Source organism: Carassius gibelio, chromosome B13, assembly GCF_023724105.1.
Source record: "Carassius gibelio isolate Cgi1373 ecotype wild population from Czech Republic chromosome B13, carGib1.2-hapl.c, whole genome shotgun sequence".
In the NCBI taxonomy this organism is placed as follows: domain Eukaryota; kingdom Metazoa; phylum Chordata; class Actinopteri; order Cypriniformes; family Cyprinidae; genus Carassius; species Carassius gibelio.
The window spans coordinates 19,029,059-19,046,520 of record NC_068408.1 but is presented as its reverse complement, the minus strand read 5'-3'; the positions used below and the strand labels follow the sequence as shown (position 1 = coordinate 19,046,520).

The 17,462-nt window shown below is 38.8% G+C and overlaps 1 protein-coding gene across 5 annotated transcripts in view; it reads right to left on the bottom strand.

Moving 5' to 3' along the window:
* LOC127970087 (bifunctional heparan sulfate N-deacetylase/N-sulfotransferase 2) overlaps nucleotides 1-17,462 on the bottom strand; it is a 130,199-nt gene that overhangs the window by 52,316 nt on the left and 60,421 nt on the right. For 4 of the 5 annotated variants that reach the window (XR_008156517.1, XM_052572343.1, XM_052572342.1 and 1 more), the window contains one exon: nucleotides 6,551-6,585. The exons of the other annotated variant lie outside the window; for it this stretch is intronic. The gene's annotated coding sequence lies outside the window, so the exon portion shown is untranslated. The remainder of the gene's footprint in view (nucleotides 1-6,550; nucleotides 6,586-17,462) is intronic. 5 annotated transcript variants of the gene reach the window in all.

Sequence of the window (17,462 nt, the reverse complement as noted above, 5' to 3'; positions counted from 1 at the left end):
GCTCCATATGCTGCTCATACAAAGTAAAGAAGGAGTGAGGGAAAGTCAATGAGGAAGCACAGCGAGTGGCCGTATCAGTCCTGCTAAACTTTATACTGATCTGAAGTCAGAAACGGCCATCTGTTAGGATTCCTGCACATTGAAAAGAGCAGAAAACACAGTGTGGGCTGCTTTGCCATCACATCTATGTAAAATGCCAATGACAGGCGTCTGCTGTAAGACATGCCATTCTCAAAAACATCAATCTACTGAGCATAAACACCAAACACTGAAGTCATATTAGACTGAGGCACTGCTGAAATTCCCCGTGAGCTTGATGTGGAGAAGAGGGAGTGCACTGGTGTTTGGTTACCCCCGCTGAGAGCAGCTGCTGGAGTGACAAGGTAAGGTGAAGCTGTGCTGTTGGTGTAAAGTTGCAATTGTAAAGCTGGTAGAAATATAGAGTTGTGCTGGTGTTAAGTTGAGCCGATGGAAAAAACACAGCTTCAAATTGCGATGGCTTCGGTTTCACATTTTAGGATCAGATCAGGTTACTCCGTTTGAGGAGGGAAAGTCAATGACGGTTGGCCGGTCTATAAATGACTCAGCAGTTCCCATCTTCACTGTGTGCCAGCTGGGGTCCAAGTCAAACTGCAAGCGTTCATGTATATGTTATTTGCCTTTGTATAACACTTACATGTATAAAGATGCTTGAGTACAACTTGTGGCACACAAAATGTATCTACACCACTGTTCACAATGTTTAGGGTCACTAAGATTATATAAATATATGTGTGTTAATATTAAATGGAGGATGCTAAAGCTACATTTTCAGCAGCCATTACTCCAGTCTTCAGTGTCACGTGATCCTTCAGAAATCACTAAGCAATTTATTATTTCTTCTTATTATTAATAATGTTCATTATAAATAATTTTGTGGAACCTGTGACACAAGTTTTCATGATTCTTCGATGAATAGAAAGTTTAAAAGAACAGCATTTGTTTGAAATAAAAATATTTTACATTTCTTTGACGATACAACAAAAATCTTTACTGTCATTTACGATTAATTTAATGTATATTTACTGAAAAAGAGCAATTCATTTTGTTTTAACATTAAGCTGTATAATTTACAGGTTGCTGAATATTTCTATTTTGTAAAGAAAAAAAAAAAAAATTATAATATACTTGAAATGCATTGTTTTGTTAAAAAACATAACTCATTCTGGTATGGCCAGTGAAAATACTAGCAAAGCAAGTTAATAGTAGGAGAATTTTTTTTTTTTTTTTACCATAGCTCTCAATTCTCTGAATAATGACTTACAATTTATTTTATTCAGCACACAGAGCTGCAGAAAGACGTGTGGATCAGTACATTTTCATTTACTGGTGAATGAAAAGGTTCAGCAAAAAATAAAACTTGAGTTGAGCAAACCTGAGTTGCTTATCACTTGTTTGAAAGGTGTAGCAGAGAGCAGCTGGTGGACTGATGAAGTCTTGTAACATCATGTTGTGAATGTAAAGCTGATGCAGTCATGGAGTGTCTGGATGAAGTCTGTTGTATGTTTTCTTTCCCAGACTTGCACTGTTCGCGGTCTCACTCAAAGTAGCTGGAATCATGCCATCTCAGCTTTTCAGCAGCATGCAATCAACGACATCGAGCGTTCCTCACTCACATACAAACACGCACACATATGATTGCCCCTGATTTTCCTACCTTTAACATACAGGCACTGCCAGAGCCAAACGCAAATTGAAAAGCGAGTTTAAAATGTCATCTTTACTCAGGTCTGTGGCATGCAACAAATACCATTTTCCACACAAGCAGACTCCCTAACACGGGCATGCATGTACACACATAAACTGACTAAGACAGATTCAGCTCACACCCAATGTCTGGGCCTCGCCAACGGTGTCTTCCTGTCTCTGTGGTGATATTTGAGGGGAAGCAGGGCAGTGGGCGACACTGACAAATATCCAGAGTGAGAAAGAGAGAGAAATGACAGTTTCCTCTCTGACAAGGCCATCTGCACTGCAGCAACCCTAGAGGCCTTGGTTCAGATGACTTCCTTTTCTTCTCCATCATTCTTTCTTCATCGCTGCTCTTAATTCTCAAGCAAGCCAAGTACAAATTACCCCCTTGTGCACAGTCACCAGTAATGACAGCAGCAGTGAAAGCGACATGAATTCACCCTGGTGATGCAGTCTCAGTTCAGGTCAGCCAGCCAGCTGTCCGTCAGGCAATAGCCATCATGATGGGTTACCGTTAGCCTGGTGCTGGAGAAGTCAGTGCGGCCAGACCTGTAGGGCTCCATTAGTGCAAAGCTAATGAGTCCGAACCTCAGCGGACGGGGGCGCACACTCATTATGTCAGGATCACGGGCATGTGCGGGGTGTATGTGTGCGTGTGACTTATGGCAAAGATGTGTGATGGAACTTGTTGCAAGTAAAAGCTTCAGGGCTCCATTTCAATCAGAAAAAAAAAACCTGAGTATAGACTGAATGCTCAATGCATTTCTTAAACATCTGCAGGAAGACTTGCCCAAAGCATCCTATTTACATAGAATGCATGAAAACAATGCAAAAGTCTTGGAGTACAGTGTAATCTAATGTTGCAAGTGGTGCTTTGCACAGGTAAAGCTTGCTGCCATGATGCCAAAGGGGTTCTGGGTGGTTGCCAGGGTGTAGCTACTAAAGTTGGCTGAAATTCAGAATTTAACTACTGGCTCCTGACCAATTCCTGAGTTAGAATATGAATTGAATTGGCAATTTACTGCAACTGGCCCATTTGCTAAATTGCAATTTGAATTGGAATGACAAGGTGGAATCTAAGGAAAATCGCACAAAAATATAAAGAGTTATAATACATTATAAAAATATAATACATTATATGTTTAGACAATTCAATACCAATCAAAAAGAGACACACAACAGATTTACAGCCACTCAAAATAGCAATTGTTTTTTTCTTATATATATATATATATATATATATATATATATATATATAAACAGCAACCTTTTCCATACTACTAGATCAAGCAGTTTGCTTAATTTTGTTTATAATGGGGTAAACTATTACAGCATTGTAGTCTATAAAATAATAAAACACTAACTATCTAACAGCAATACTATTTCACAATGATTAATGAGTGAATTAATTGATATGAGAATGTATAAATGTATATTGAAATTCTTATAATATTATAAAATATTATAAAACATAACATTTTATAATATTAAACAGTATTGTTGTACATTAATAGTATCAATATAATATAAAATAATGGTAATATACAATTATAATATTCATTACACATACACTATAATAAATATAATTACAATACACAATTATAAACATTTCTTTTTGTTTCATATTTAAATGCTCCTCACAGATGAAACTTTCCGTTTACTGATCATAGGCAAACAAACCCATATGCTGCGAGTATGACATTTACGGGTAATTAATACTGAAAAATATACAAATTCTACATGTATAATAATTATATGAATTTTATTTAACTTAATTAAACTGATGTATGAGTATACTGTGCTACTGACCTAACAAACTAAGAGGCCCTGAATGAGAGTGACTTGATTAATATAACCTGTCACTTGTGTGAACCCAGTCTGACCTAACCCAGGCTTCCTTCTCTCCAAGATCCACAAGAGCACAGCCAGCCATAACACAGCCTGAAAGGCTGATCAACGAAAATGGACACCACCTGCTTAAATACAACGGGAACGAGAAGCCAAACACTGGAGTAGTCCCTTCTTTCCATGGCTGAATGCAGGCAGGCGTCCAACTTGTCAAAACTACACAGTGCCTTGACCTGCACTTAAACAAAATAAACAGAGCCAACCTGCTCCATTAGGGCACAGCTGAGTGATGTCAGCTCTGGCACAGCCCCGGTGATGTAACACGGCAAGCTAATAACCAAAGAACAGAAAAGACTGAGCTGCTCTGGCTGTAAGGGACCGCGACAGACTGCGCTTGAGCTTGGCTCTTGCTTTGGAAGCCATACAGAAAAGCCATTACCAAAGGAGCCATTTAACAACATCAATTAATCAATCATAGCAGGCAGGAAATGAATTTGGCGAGCGCCTCATCAAGGAGAGCAAGTTTTGATGCAGAAAGTCTCATATTTTAGAAAGGTGGCGGGATGAAGATAAAAAAAAAAACAACACAACACAGTGAGGGGGAAAAGGTCTCATTTGGATTGTATCCCAGCTTCTAAAAATCTCACTTCATTAGCAAAATTGGGCAGAGAAACTAGAAAGACTTTAAGTAAATTTTGAAACCGAAGCAAGAACGATGGTAGAATACGAAATGATGAAGAACCCAAGCAGCTGTCTTCTACAAGATGCACTGATTAGCGTATTTATATATTTCGAAACAAATCTTGGATGAGAGATTGCCAGGTCAATGCGGGACTGATTGTGTGCTTGCAGTTTATCTTAGCTGATTAGTAACAGGGCCGTATGTTGGTTTAAGACGACAAGAGACCAATACTGATGACAGGAAGTGCCCATCAATAACCAGACACTGCGTCTCAGGTTCAGTTTCACTCCATCTGTCTTAAACCAGCTTTCAGTTTAGCTTCTTTCCCCCTCATTCACCCCATTACCTCGCGTGTATCCTCAGGTGGCCCATATGTGCGAAGCGACAGTCTGTGTCTGCAACCCCCCCAGGACAAGTTAGGGAAAGGAACAGCACAGTGGCTTTCTTATCGACAGAGTCCTGATCAATCGGATCAATGGAGGTGATCAGCGTTATGAGCTCTGATCAGCTCGTGTGGGGACCCGGCTAATCCAGTTAAGCCATTAGCAAGCTGGGACAGATGAGCCTGTTGGGCATTGAGCCCATCTATGAGATCTGCTTATTAGCACACTGCCATATGGAGACAATAGAAGAACACAGTCATGAATGTAGGAACAAGACATGAGAAAAATCCGCACTCACTGGCAGCTGATCCAGTGCGACAGAGTCAGAGCGCGTGAGCTAACATGACCGCTGGCTTCTGGTTGAGATGCACGGCAGAGGGCTGGAGGCTTTAAGGAGAGGGGAGGAGTCAGACCCTGCCCTGGGTAAACACAAAGACAGAATGGCCCCGTGCTGGAGGTCACCCTTCAGCCTGTGATTGAGCATGTGGATCAAACAACACTGAATGCACTACAGCTTGTGTTACAGAAATCCATTTGCAGTTCCGCAATTACCAGCCGCAGCCTTCAAACCTGCGCTCACACTTGGTGCCCATCTGGGAGGCCGTTAAAAATACAAGCTCCATCCCACGGTTAGCGAGAGAGCAAGTGAGTGACTGAGCGAGGGACTGGTGGAGGAAACCTACAGGTCTGCTGGCTGAGTAAATCGCATTAATCATCAGTCCTGATGTTGTTTTTCCTGCTGCTGCATTTCATTTGTTTCATATTTAGATGCTCCTCACAGATGAATCTCTGCAGGCGCTCACGTAGGCTTCCGATGGCGGAGGGGGCATTAAGCAGCTCTGCCCGAACCTACCATAAATTACAAAGCCACATTAGCAGCTACAGCACAAAGAAAAAAAAAAGAGAGAGAAAAGAAAAAAAAATACAGAGCAGGGAACCTAAACTAAACTAAGCTAAACGTACGATATAGATAAATGTGTCTTTTTCAATAACATCCTCTTCTGTAAAGAAACAAGACTGGCAGACGGAGACAGCAGACATCCTCAGCGGGGTAAGAGAGGTGTCAGATGTAGTTGGAAGACGACGAGAAGAGAAAGGACGGGGGGAAAGGTGGAGAGGGATGAAGAGAGAAATATTTGGTCATCACAACACCGTTTCAACATATGAGCGGAAGGGATTTAAACAATCTCTGCATGAATGCTGTGCCTCTATTACACGGCAGACACTTCAAACTGACTACAGAGACAAGATGTTGCCTGAACAGATGAAACCACCTCAAAGCAGAAAAAAAAATGAAGATGTGATATTTTCCATTCAGCCTGGGAGCAATCGGAAATGGAGGGAAGAGTTTATGCTGCTACTGCATGAAGATATCAAAGGGACCGGAGTTTATGCTGCTATAGCATGAACGTATCAAAGGATCCCATGGCTCACCTTTGATATAGATGGCTGCTCCCCCCATTATGACTACTCCTCCCACTGCTGGAGCTCACTGGGTGTCTGTGTTACATTGTGTGTCTGTATTTTATTAGAGCTTTTCTATCTCTTTTTTCAATGCAGTCAAACTTATTAGTGTTAGAATGAAAAACCTGTACTCGCTCCGTTTCTGAATGAATTAATGTCCCAAATAGTCACATCCTGCTCCTTTCTTTATGATACGCAAGGATGCACTAATATAAATATTCTGATTGTTCTTAAAATTATATTCTGTAAAGCATAAAAAATATAAGCAAATTTATGCACCACAACATTATATTATAGTGTTAAATGCGTAATAAAAAATGAATTTTCAAGCATTTATGCATGATCTTTTTATTTAAAGGTTAAGGTCATAATAACCAAATCCAGTTAATCTGATAATTCAAGCACATGAAATCACATCGTTATAAACATATATACAGCTTACCTTACTGAAGAGAGTTTATCAGCAGAGCCAAAGACCTGCACAGAAAAAGAGAGAGAAGGATCATCTCCGATACAGCTCGAAGCGCCACAAATTGTGCCCCTGCTGTTTAGGTCTACATCTACACACCCTGCCTTCATCCTGTATTCCCCAGACCAAATGAGGGGAAAAGAGACACTAAGTGACTTCTTGAGCACAAATAAACCTCTGACTTGGAGCACACGTCTTTCATAGATCAGGGCTTAGGACAGCTGACACATTTAAAATAAAGTTTATATATTCAGGTCAAAATGAATCAGATGAAAAGGATCATCTGCTTTATGAATACAGAGTCATTATCAACCTGCATTTTCCCCATGAGGAAGCAGAAATATGAAACTCAGTCTTGGGTAACGCCAACACATCATTCTGGATCCTCAAGCATGCAGCTTTATTTTCAGGAAAGAGGCAGTGCTCACTGAGATGAGATGCCTTAGTGGAGGCAATTCTGGTGCAAGAACTTGAAGGATCAGGGGCTCCGTTGGTCTTTGGCATTTAACCCCCTGAGCATCAGTACTTTGGAACTTTGCATCCCAACCCTGCATGTCAAACGTCAATCCTCACGGATGAGCCGACCAGCTGCTCGACACTGTACATAAATAATGCAATGCTATTGGCTTCAGCTATGAATCATTCATACATGTTATGCACCTATTTATGCATGCACACAGGATTGTGGATCCTTTTTCCATGTACCTCGATTCTTACACGTTTATATAAAAAAAATTAATCAATAAATAAAAAAATAAAAAAAATTCACTGAAAGAAGTTCATGGTCATATGAGCTTTGTGGCTCTCAAATAAGAAAGACATCTCATAGCACTCAATGAAAGATTCTTCAGATTTCAGACTTGTTTGTACCTCCTGCTGCCCATGTGATCTATCTGCCAATTAACACACCTGCAGCAACACTAACAACTCAGCCTGACCGATTCCACTGTGGATGGTGTTTCTAATCCTATTGTAAACCAGAGTCTCCCACTTGGGGATACTGCAAGAATGGAAACGAGAAAGAAAAAGACAGAGAGAGCAAGCGAGAGTGATAGTAAGCAGTCTGCCAGCAGGTGAGGATTTGTAGTCCATCATAATGGGATTTTATCTGGGCGGGATATAGCAAATCAGCACAGTAGAGAACATTTCTACACTGACTCTCCAGAGCTCCTCTCTCTCACAGCTCCATGCACCTGATCATTCTCAGGAGATATAGTATGCTCTAAAGAAATGCAAAGAAAATGAGAAAATGTTACAAGATTTGATTACAGAAACTTTGGCAGAGAAAAACAAGTGTGAGAAAGTTTAATCAAAGTAAGTTTCAGCTTATAGCTTGGCAGAAAGAGTTTGCATTTACAGTTGAAAAAAAAAACCCCAAAATAAAACATGATGGATGCACATGAGCAAAAAGCTGAAGAAGCATACTGCAGACAAATTCAAAAATGCACTGCAATATTATTGACTATGATTAGATTTTTTTATAGGCTATATTTTTCTAAAAACATTATTAATGCTGCTTTATTTCTTGAAGTTAATTTTTTTCCCAAAATTTTGGCAACAGTGTATCTTAATATAATAACGGTGCTGTTAGTACTTTCTACAAAGCTTTCAATTCAAAAACAGTTTTTGCAATCAAAAGAGCTATTTCAGATTTTAATTCAACTAAAGTTCAAAGTTTGATTTCTAATTTGACAGCCCAAGTTCAACCTTAAAGGAGACAGACCCTACAACAAAGATTCGGTCATTACCCTCAAGTTATTCCAAACACATACAAATTAAACATCTAAAACGTCTACATCTACACTAGATGTGGTGCTCTGACAGTAAACTGATGCCCAGTTCTATTAATGACATACTGAAACAAAGAACAAATGATTTGCATTAGTCTTCTGTATCACGTCTAGTGTAGACAGACTCTAGCTGTTGTGACATGATGTGATGCAAGCAACAAGTCTCGTTCGGTGTACACACTGTGTAAGACTTTTGTTCATTTGTTCTTGCTCAGCAAGAATCCCAAGTTTGAGCTTCCGTTTACCTTATTTGATGAGCTCTACGTGCGTGTGTTGAATAGAAGCTTTAATTATATCTACTCAGCATATAAAATGATAGCATCTCAGAAGGATTCAAATGTTTTTTGTCAAAGTTTTGGTGAAACGGTCTTTCAATGAAGGGACAGAAATGAGTTTTGATTCTTATCATCCAACATCAGTGATCTTCATGAACCAATTTGGATAGAACTAACAATGGGATCTGTTTTGTACATCTGTACATACAGCTCTGTATGAGTGCATTGTGTATAGTCATTCAGATTGATTACCATTAGAATCACCACAGTTAATGGTTAAGCTATGGCTAGAATAGAAAAAACATGATTTTTGCGCAACTTTAGTCTTATTTGTTTTTATTTATTTGTAGTAAAACCTTGTCTAATTTTTGTAAAGGTAAATATACAATTAAAACATTATGTAATTGAGTGCAGAAATTAAAGTGAGAAATCTTACTTAACGTTACAGTAGCCAGTCTTAACGGTTTACATGATTTTTATTTTTTTTATTCATTTCTTTTCCGGGAGGCATGTGCGTGGTAAGAGCATCTACGGTAGTCCATGTTGGCCAAAACACTCAAGAAAACTGATTGTGAAAAATACTGTTGTCTGCAATCACAGGCAAATCACATTTTCTCAGAGGATCATTGAGTTTGACGAAAAACAGTAGATCATTTGCTCAGGAATTTTTACAGAGGTTGTGTGAGAGAAGCACAGATGTGGACGGGATTAAAATCGCAAAGTACATCTGTAAAACAAAAATTTCTCTAACGACCCCCTGAAAAACTAGTCCTGTCCAAACAGGGCTAAAGATAAACAAATGAGTTCAAAATTAAATGAAGGGGAGTAAAGGACCATTTGTTTTTAGAGGGGTGAGCTAACCTTTTAAAAAAAGAAAATAAGGAGTTTCAAGACGCCGATGTTATGTTTCACTTCATACTATCAGTTGCACTCTAAGAACATGTCCTGTGAGTATACCCTCAAACCTCTCCAAACAGAGTAGAGTGCTGCAAGTGCCCCAGATTGAATTCACCATGTACAATTGCTATCCTGTCCCAAATTAAACGTGAGGTACCGCCCAATATTCCACTGTGCCAATTACAAATTGGCCGCTGTTTTTAGAGTGCTTGTAACTACCTCATCGCACACAACGATGGCAACTCTGGCACAGCTGTACCCTCTTCAATCCCCCGACAGAGGCATTTTTATCCATTCAAGTCACCATTCAAGAGCGCTGAAGGGACAAGTTCACTGAGGCCACGGGAGGGAAAACATTCCACAACGAAAAAAAAAAAAAAGAGTATCTCTTATTAAGCAAGTACATTCACTTCTAATCAGAGAGGATGAAGTTCATGGGGTGACATTTGCGAGCTGACACGCACAGGGCCCGTCACGCTAATGCTACGGAGTAATTAATCTGCCCTCGATGGAACCCAAACCACTAAAGGTCACTCACAGACACACGTTCTCTCTTTGTATCTCTCTCACACACAAGTAACCCCAACTGCATTTCCACAATGCATGTCCAAGACCAAATGCAGAGAGAAGAAAGTGCATCAAAACTGTTAATTCATCACCTGGTACATAGTGTTCTGCACCTCTGCTTGTATCTGTATTTGTGTTTTGCATTTTCTATCACCCCTGTTGGTGTTGTTCTTCTGCTGACAGGCGAGATATTAGCATTACCTTGACCTGTGAATCACACTTGGAGGGGAAGTGCTGGTTTTTCCTGAGTCAATGCAAATAGAATCAGTGCTGGAATATTCTTCTCTGCTGTGGATCTACTCAACCGGCACAGACCACAGATCCTTCGCTGCTAATAAAACTCACACGAGCAGCATGCGTGTGCATCTCATCTAAAGGAACAAGCCTTTCATTATAACCCATCCCTGGGTTTGTGTATGTACTGTGTTAAAGGTAAATGTTAGGTAAAAATGGGGATTCTATCATTTACACACCCTCATGCAATTTCCGCTGACTTTCTATGAAAAAAAAAAAAAAGTAAAAAAAACATCGTCTTTTGCAACAGAAGATCATACAGGGTTGGAATATTTTTTCTTTTATTCCAGTGCAGGGCTCGACAAAGAATGGCCTGGGGCCAGTGTGAAAGACACTTGGAACAGTTGACGGATTTGTCATTGGCTCGATCGAGCCACTGCCATGTCATCACAAAAAGTTTATCATTTGCATCTGTTTTTAAGTCTTGCTAATAAAAAAAAAATAAAGCAATTTTAAAGCATTCCAGCACAGTGCTATAGAAAACTCCATTCAGTACCCGTGCACTGTGTTCTGTTCTCTGTGTACAGCACGCGCGCAGACAGCCGTGTCTCTGACGCCGGAGCCCCAGGTTGAGTTTCTTTCTGCGTCTTTCTTGCACTTGGCAAGTTATTTTGTAGCTTTAACAATGATTAATCTATATATAATTTAGACAGTGGAGAGAGGCACTGATCAACCGGGCATTTTTTGCTTTATTTTATCTTCTGTTCTGTGCTTGCACACAAACTGCATCACAATGTTTTTTTTTTTCTTATAACCCGCTGGCAGAAAGTGCAATTGCGTCTCATTCAGCTGTCTGTTGTTTCGGTTTTATGCAGGTGATTTATGTACCATAATATTTTAAAATTATACAGTCTAAATTAAATAAATTTTTTGGATCAATTCATGATTAAAATGCAGTGTTACCACTAATTTAAAATGGCTATGAAAAATCGAGGTGTAACACAGTGATGAATATGGAAATGTTATTTTATATGTGATTATGTAATTTCTGTACCTAATAACACCTACAAAAAATATAAAATCCTAAACCATTTCATTTGTGTGTTTGTTCTATATATTCATTGTTGCTAAGGCTTGAAAATTTGTACATTTGTTCTAATTTACTGACTGATCACTTGTCTTCAATAATGACTGAACTTCACGTGTGTCGGGCTATTAGTTTTGGCTTCTATGTCAAAATTAAAATACTGGTGTCATATAAGCTTATTTATTATAATACAAGATAACATAGATCAGAAATAATGATAACGGCAACTATTTAATTTTTTTTGGAAGGGCAAGTAGAAAAAGTCCTTAGATTTGAGCCCTGCAGTGAATGATCACTTGAAGGAACAGAAGAACATGCCGTTTGGAGACAGGATGATGGCTTGTTAATGAAGACATTGACTTTTATATGCAAGGTCAAATGTACCTGCACGTCTCTCAACATTACTACTGTGTTCAACTTTACCCAATCTCCTTTGCATATAGAGTCCCAGCAGGATGAGACAGTTAATAAGATGGATCTCCCACTCATGATGGGTGGGCCAGCTGAGAACTGATATCTATAAGCGAAAGTGGTTGCTGCAAATGGGACCCGATGCTTTTTGTGTGTGAGAATCTGTGCATACATTCAATATGAGATTTCTCAATTGTACCATTCTCAAGAGCTTTGTGAATGGAAAAACTTGCGCTGCATGTGTGATGAACTATAGAGGATAAAAAAAAAGAAAAAAAAAAAAGAAAAGTGTTTTTATACTTTTATATGTCTGAATTTGCAAAAAGAGAAAAATTCTCTTGACTGCAAATGAGCCCCTTTGTGCAAGTATACAACAGTGCTGTGTGACGAATAGGAACATTTGGGCATAAGATGGATCTTAGGCCTGTATATCTGATAAAAAGGCAAAAGTCTCTGCAGTCCCACACTAATAACAAGAGGGAGATCTTCATGAATGATTGCTGTGGCCCGCAGGCTTCAAAGAACTGTGTCAGCACTGTACAAACATCCTATGCAGATCCAACCAAGATTAAAAGGCAAATGTGGGACAGGGGCTTTGATACAGGACACTAAGGTCTGGCATATCTATCTCAAGAGCAGAAAAGATCTAACAAAAAATGCCCAACCACGGATGGGCCTATGACATTCACTTAAGAGCCATGCCTTTTTAATGAATGTGGATGCCAAAAAGCGGGGTTATTATTAAGCAGGTTTGTCCAAGCATGCTTTTTAAAACATGCATTGGTCTTTATGTATAATCCACTGCTATTAAAGAACATTTAATGTCAGTGAATGCAAAGCTAGCAGAATTACAAGCCTGTTTCTCCGTGTGTATGTACGAGAGAAACCTCAAAGTGGCACATCCTCAGTTGAAACAAACAAATAAACACTCTAAACATTACATAAAAATCGCTTGAAAAGCACACTATGTCGTACAACCACCCCCTGCCTGCAAAGAATCACGCTTGCGCTCCCTCCACAGAACAGGGAAGGGGAAATAAATATGAAAGCCACTTGGAAAGCGCACCGCAGGAGAAGTGCACACTCTTGCACTTTCTGACAAGAGGAAGACAGCGAGTGGGGCGAAGATTTATGGCGCGCACAACATCAGGAGTTGATAATTCTATTAGAGGTAGCACCCAGGATTAATACACATCCTCTCTGGGTCCTCCATGTGAACAAAACAAAAGGGTAAAACAGTTAGTTCTTCCCAATAGATCGATAGAAAAGAGGCGGGAAGATGACAAAACTACAACTCTAATCTCTAAAAGCCTACATCAAACTACTAAAAGGGTGACCTGAAGAAAAAAAATAATCAAGATAAACGCTGGAAGACGACTAAATAAGGAAAGAAAAAGGGGTAAAACCAAAAATATATTCTGTTAACTGACATCAGTGGCTTTAAAACTGGTGTACTGCATCTTGAGGCACCAGGTTTGAATATGAACAAGCGTTGAAGAGATTTGAGAGTTATCAATTTATTCCTCTCAACATGGCGATCATATGTTGCTCTTTTGGTCTTTTTTTGGAGCTGGACAGTCTCTGGTTTTAGCCTTTTGTGCAAGATCTCTTTTTGTGTTTCAAAGAAGAAAAAACATCGTGCAGGTTTCAGAGGATGAGGGTGAGCAAATGATGACAGAGTTTTCATTCTGGGTGAACTATTCCTTTAAATCACAAACAAAAGGCTGTCAGAAAAGCAGCGGTGATTTATAATACAGATGTCTCAATCAAAGCACAGGTTTGTCTGCTCTTCTGTATCAGGAAAGAAACTGATCCAAAAACCTAAAAACATTTCAAGGCATCATAGACGGGCTTGTGGCACAAAGGCTGTTTTAAAAGGTATGTAACTGAATTATAATTACTCTCAAGATACCTTGTTCTGGCAAAAATCTAAGGCAACAACACATGGATCCTTCGGGAGAGGGCACTGCAACAAGCTCTGTAAAAATATTTGATGACAACAAATATAATTCATTCATTCAAAACCAAAAACTACTAATACAAAAAGTTCAAATCAATTTAACAATATTACTCAGTCTTTATGTACGTGCTATAAGTATTTATGATTCGGGAAACCACAACAACACCCTGAAAGGCTGATTGGTTTGCTAAGCAACATGCCTGAGGAAAACCCTCTGCAAAAGCAGCCAACCAATTTTTCAGTGGCATTTGTTCCAGATAGGGCTGGTCAGAATACCATTTTTTGAGCTTCGAAGCTTCGATAGTAATCCACACTGAATATTCGAAGCTTCAGAGGTAGGGGCTGAACATATTCTTTGCTCTAATAGAGGCAGGAATCTCTGTGTGTTTGTCTAATTGCATTTTTATGTTGATAACTATTCATCCAGTCGACTTCACACATGGCGGATGTTGCTGTGGACCCAAGGGAGTACAGTGTCGCATTTTAGTGCAATATCACCAGTGCAGTTCAGAATTAATCAACGTTTAATAAACTACAGAACAGCCAAGCCAGAAGCGGCAGGCCTCATGCGGGCAGGACTTATATGCTCCAAGAACGGACACTGCACTATAGGCTAGTGACAAATGGTCAAAAAGTCCTTTAGTTTTCGAGATACCCCTACCGGAGGTAGAACTAAACCCAACAATGTTTTTCTTCATCTCTAAGGTCTCCCATATATGAAATGGATTCTTGGCTAAAAATATTTTACTGCTAAGATTGTTAAATTAACAGATATTGTTATACACCACAAAACCAATAAAGGACTAAAATATAGCCTGTCCGTATGGGAGTTAAGGCATATAAACTAATGTAGATCAATCACACAAGCTCTGAGAGCTTTGAAACTTGACATGTTTGTAGTCAGGAAGTTGATTTAACTACTAGAAAAGACTGGATGTGAATATCTTGATGTATGGAATAAATAGACACATGTAAACACATATCTAAAATAAGCGGACATGCACAAATTCAATATATATGCAGAATGTTTTCATTTACTTTGTGCTTGCTTTGCCTGGCATTATCATAGAAACACATATGATGGCTTGTTGGAAAGGTGGGGTTGTGCTGAATCCAGCAATACCAAATATGTAAATATATGATAAAAGAGAAGTGTTCTGTCACTCAATGTATGAGGTGTCCAAAATGAATGAAAATGGAACACTGACATAATTGAGTCCAAACCCATTCATTATCAGTGGTGAGAAGAATGTTGAGAAATTCAAATATAAGAGACATCAAAAAATATTTAATATGGCACCTTGTACTATATGGAAACAAAGATTGAAATCGAAAGATAACACCTTACCATAGCACAAACAGGAGACCAGGAGTTTTAACTTAATGAACTTTTTAATAAAACTATAACTTAACTTCACACAATACAACTTAAATTATTAATATGTAAATATATAATAAAAGAGAAGTGTTCTGTCACTCAATGTATGAGGTGTCCAAAATGAAAGAACGCTGGACAAAATAGCCTCAAGTCCAAATCACATTAACAGTGGTTAGAGAAATGTTGACAAATTCATGGTTACTGCAAAGTAACTTACATTAGGTAAGTGCTGATCTATATTTATGATACATTTAATAATGATACATTTCATAAGGCACAGTATACTATACAATTCATATGAACCACAGATCCAATTGAATCAGGTTAACATTGGAATGGAACACCTTTATTAAAATATCGTCACTGACAGGCAGAATCCTCGCATGTCCAAATTTTGTCTATTTCATATTTTTTCACAATTCAATGCTATTGGTCAAACCCCACGTGGTAAACAATCTAAAGTGTTGAAAATAGATTGAGAGCAAATCTCTTAACTCCATTGGACACTTCAACTGTCTGAGAATCCTCGTAACGCCACCTCTTCTTCACTCCGCGGCAGGAGCTTCCACGGCATTTTGTGTCCTCAGGATTTTAAGTCACAACCATAGAGAAATCCTCGTTGAGCAACACATAAAGCAAGCCTTAACTCTGATTTTATCTATTTTAAACTATGATATCAGTTATTGATGTATTTTAAATGTCTACTTATTACTAGGCAAGGCAAGTTTATTTATATAGCACATTTCATACACAATGGTAATTCAAAGTGAAATAAAGTAAAAAAAATGAAATAAAGTAAAATAATCATGAAGAATAATAATAAAAATAAAGACAAGCAATTTTAAAACTTTTAAAATTATGAAAAAAACTACTTAACTAAAATGAATTTAAAAACAGTTAGAAAATGATTTTACATAAAAAAAAGTGAAAATATAGTGCAATCAGTTCGGACATTGCACAGTGCTCATTTAATAAATGCACAGCTAAACAGATGAGTTTTGAGTCTAGATTTAAATGTGACTAGTGTTTTAGCACATCTGATCTCTTCTGGAAGCTGATTCCAACTGCGGGCGGTATAGTAACTAAAGGCAGACTCCCCTTGTTTTGTGTGAACCCTTGGCATTTCTAACTGACTCGATCCTAGTGATCTGAGTGCTCTGTTAGGTTTATATTCAGTGAGCATATCTGAAATATATTTCGGTGCTAGGTCATTTAGTGACTTATATACGAGTAAAAGTACTTTAAAATCAATCCTAAATGTAACTGGAAGCCAGTGTAAGGACCTGAGGACTGGTGTGATATGTTCAGATTTTCTGGTTATTGTCAGAATCCTGGCAGCAGCGTTCTGGATGAGCTGCAGCTGTCTAATGGTCTTTTTGGGAAGAACGGTGAGGAGCCCATTACAATAGTCCACCCTGCTGGTGATAAAGGCATGAACAAGTTTCCCCAAGTCTTGGCTGGAAACAAAACCTCTAATTCTTGCAATGTTTTTGAGATGATAGTATGCTGATTTAGCTACTGCTTTGACTTTGACTACTGAAACTCAGACCGGTCTCCAGAATCACACCAAGATTCCTGACATGATTTTTAGTTGTTTGACCCCTAGAGTCAAGTATGCATTCACCTTGAACACTTCATGTTTGTTTCCAAATGCAATGACTTCAGTTTTTTCCTTGTTTAGCTGAAGAAAGCTCTGGCACATCCAACTATTAATTTTATCAATGCATTGGCAGAGGGAGTTAATAGGCGGATCTTTTGTGACGTCATTATTTATGTTTGTCGCGTTGCATCATGGGAATCATGTGGCAGGAAACACCGCTAGATACCTGTAATTTGATTGTTTTGCACGTTTGGAGGAGGATTTAGAGAAGAGGATGGTTCACTCTTGCTGTGTGGTCGATTGTACGGTTAGTTGGGGGCCTGATAAAAAGTTTTTTCGAATTCCGTCCGAAAAGGATAGCGAAAAATGAAAGAAATAGTTGCGTGCAATTAGGCGATTGAACCTGGACGTTCCGAAGAAAGCCTGCAGCTTCTGAACGAGTTTGTGAGGCACATTTTGTTCATGGTAAGTCTTAGTGACTATGTATTCATAGAAGATTGAATAAAAATAAATAAAACTGAGTCAAATCAACCGAGTCATATGTTTTCGCTTTCTGACTCAGGTGTCCCAAACCGCAATCCACAGCACCCAGACTATGTTCCTCACATCATTCTGTAGCTGTGCTTTGCTGCAAGCCTCACTAGTACATGCAGCATTTGTAAGTCCTATCCTGACAGCTGCTTCTA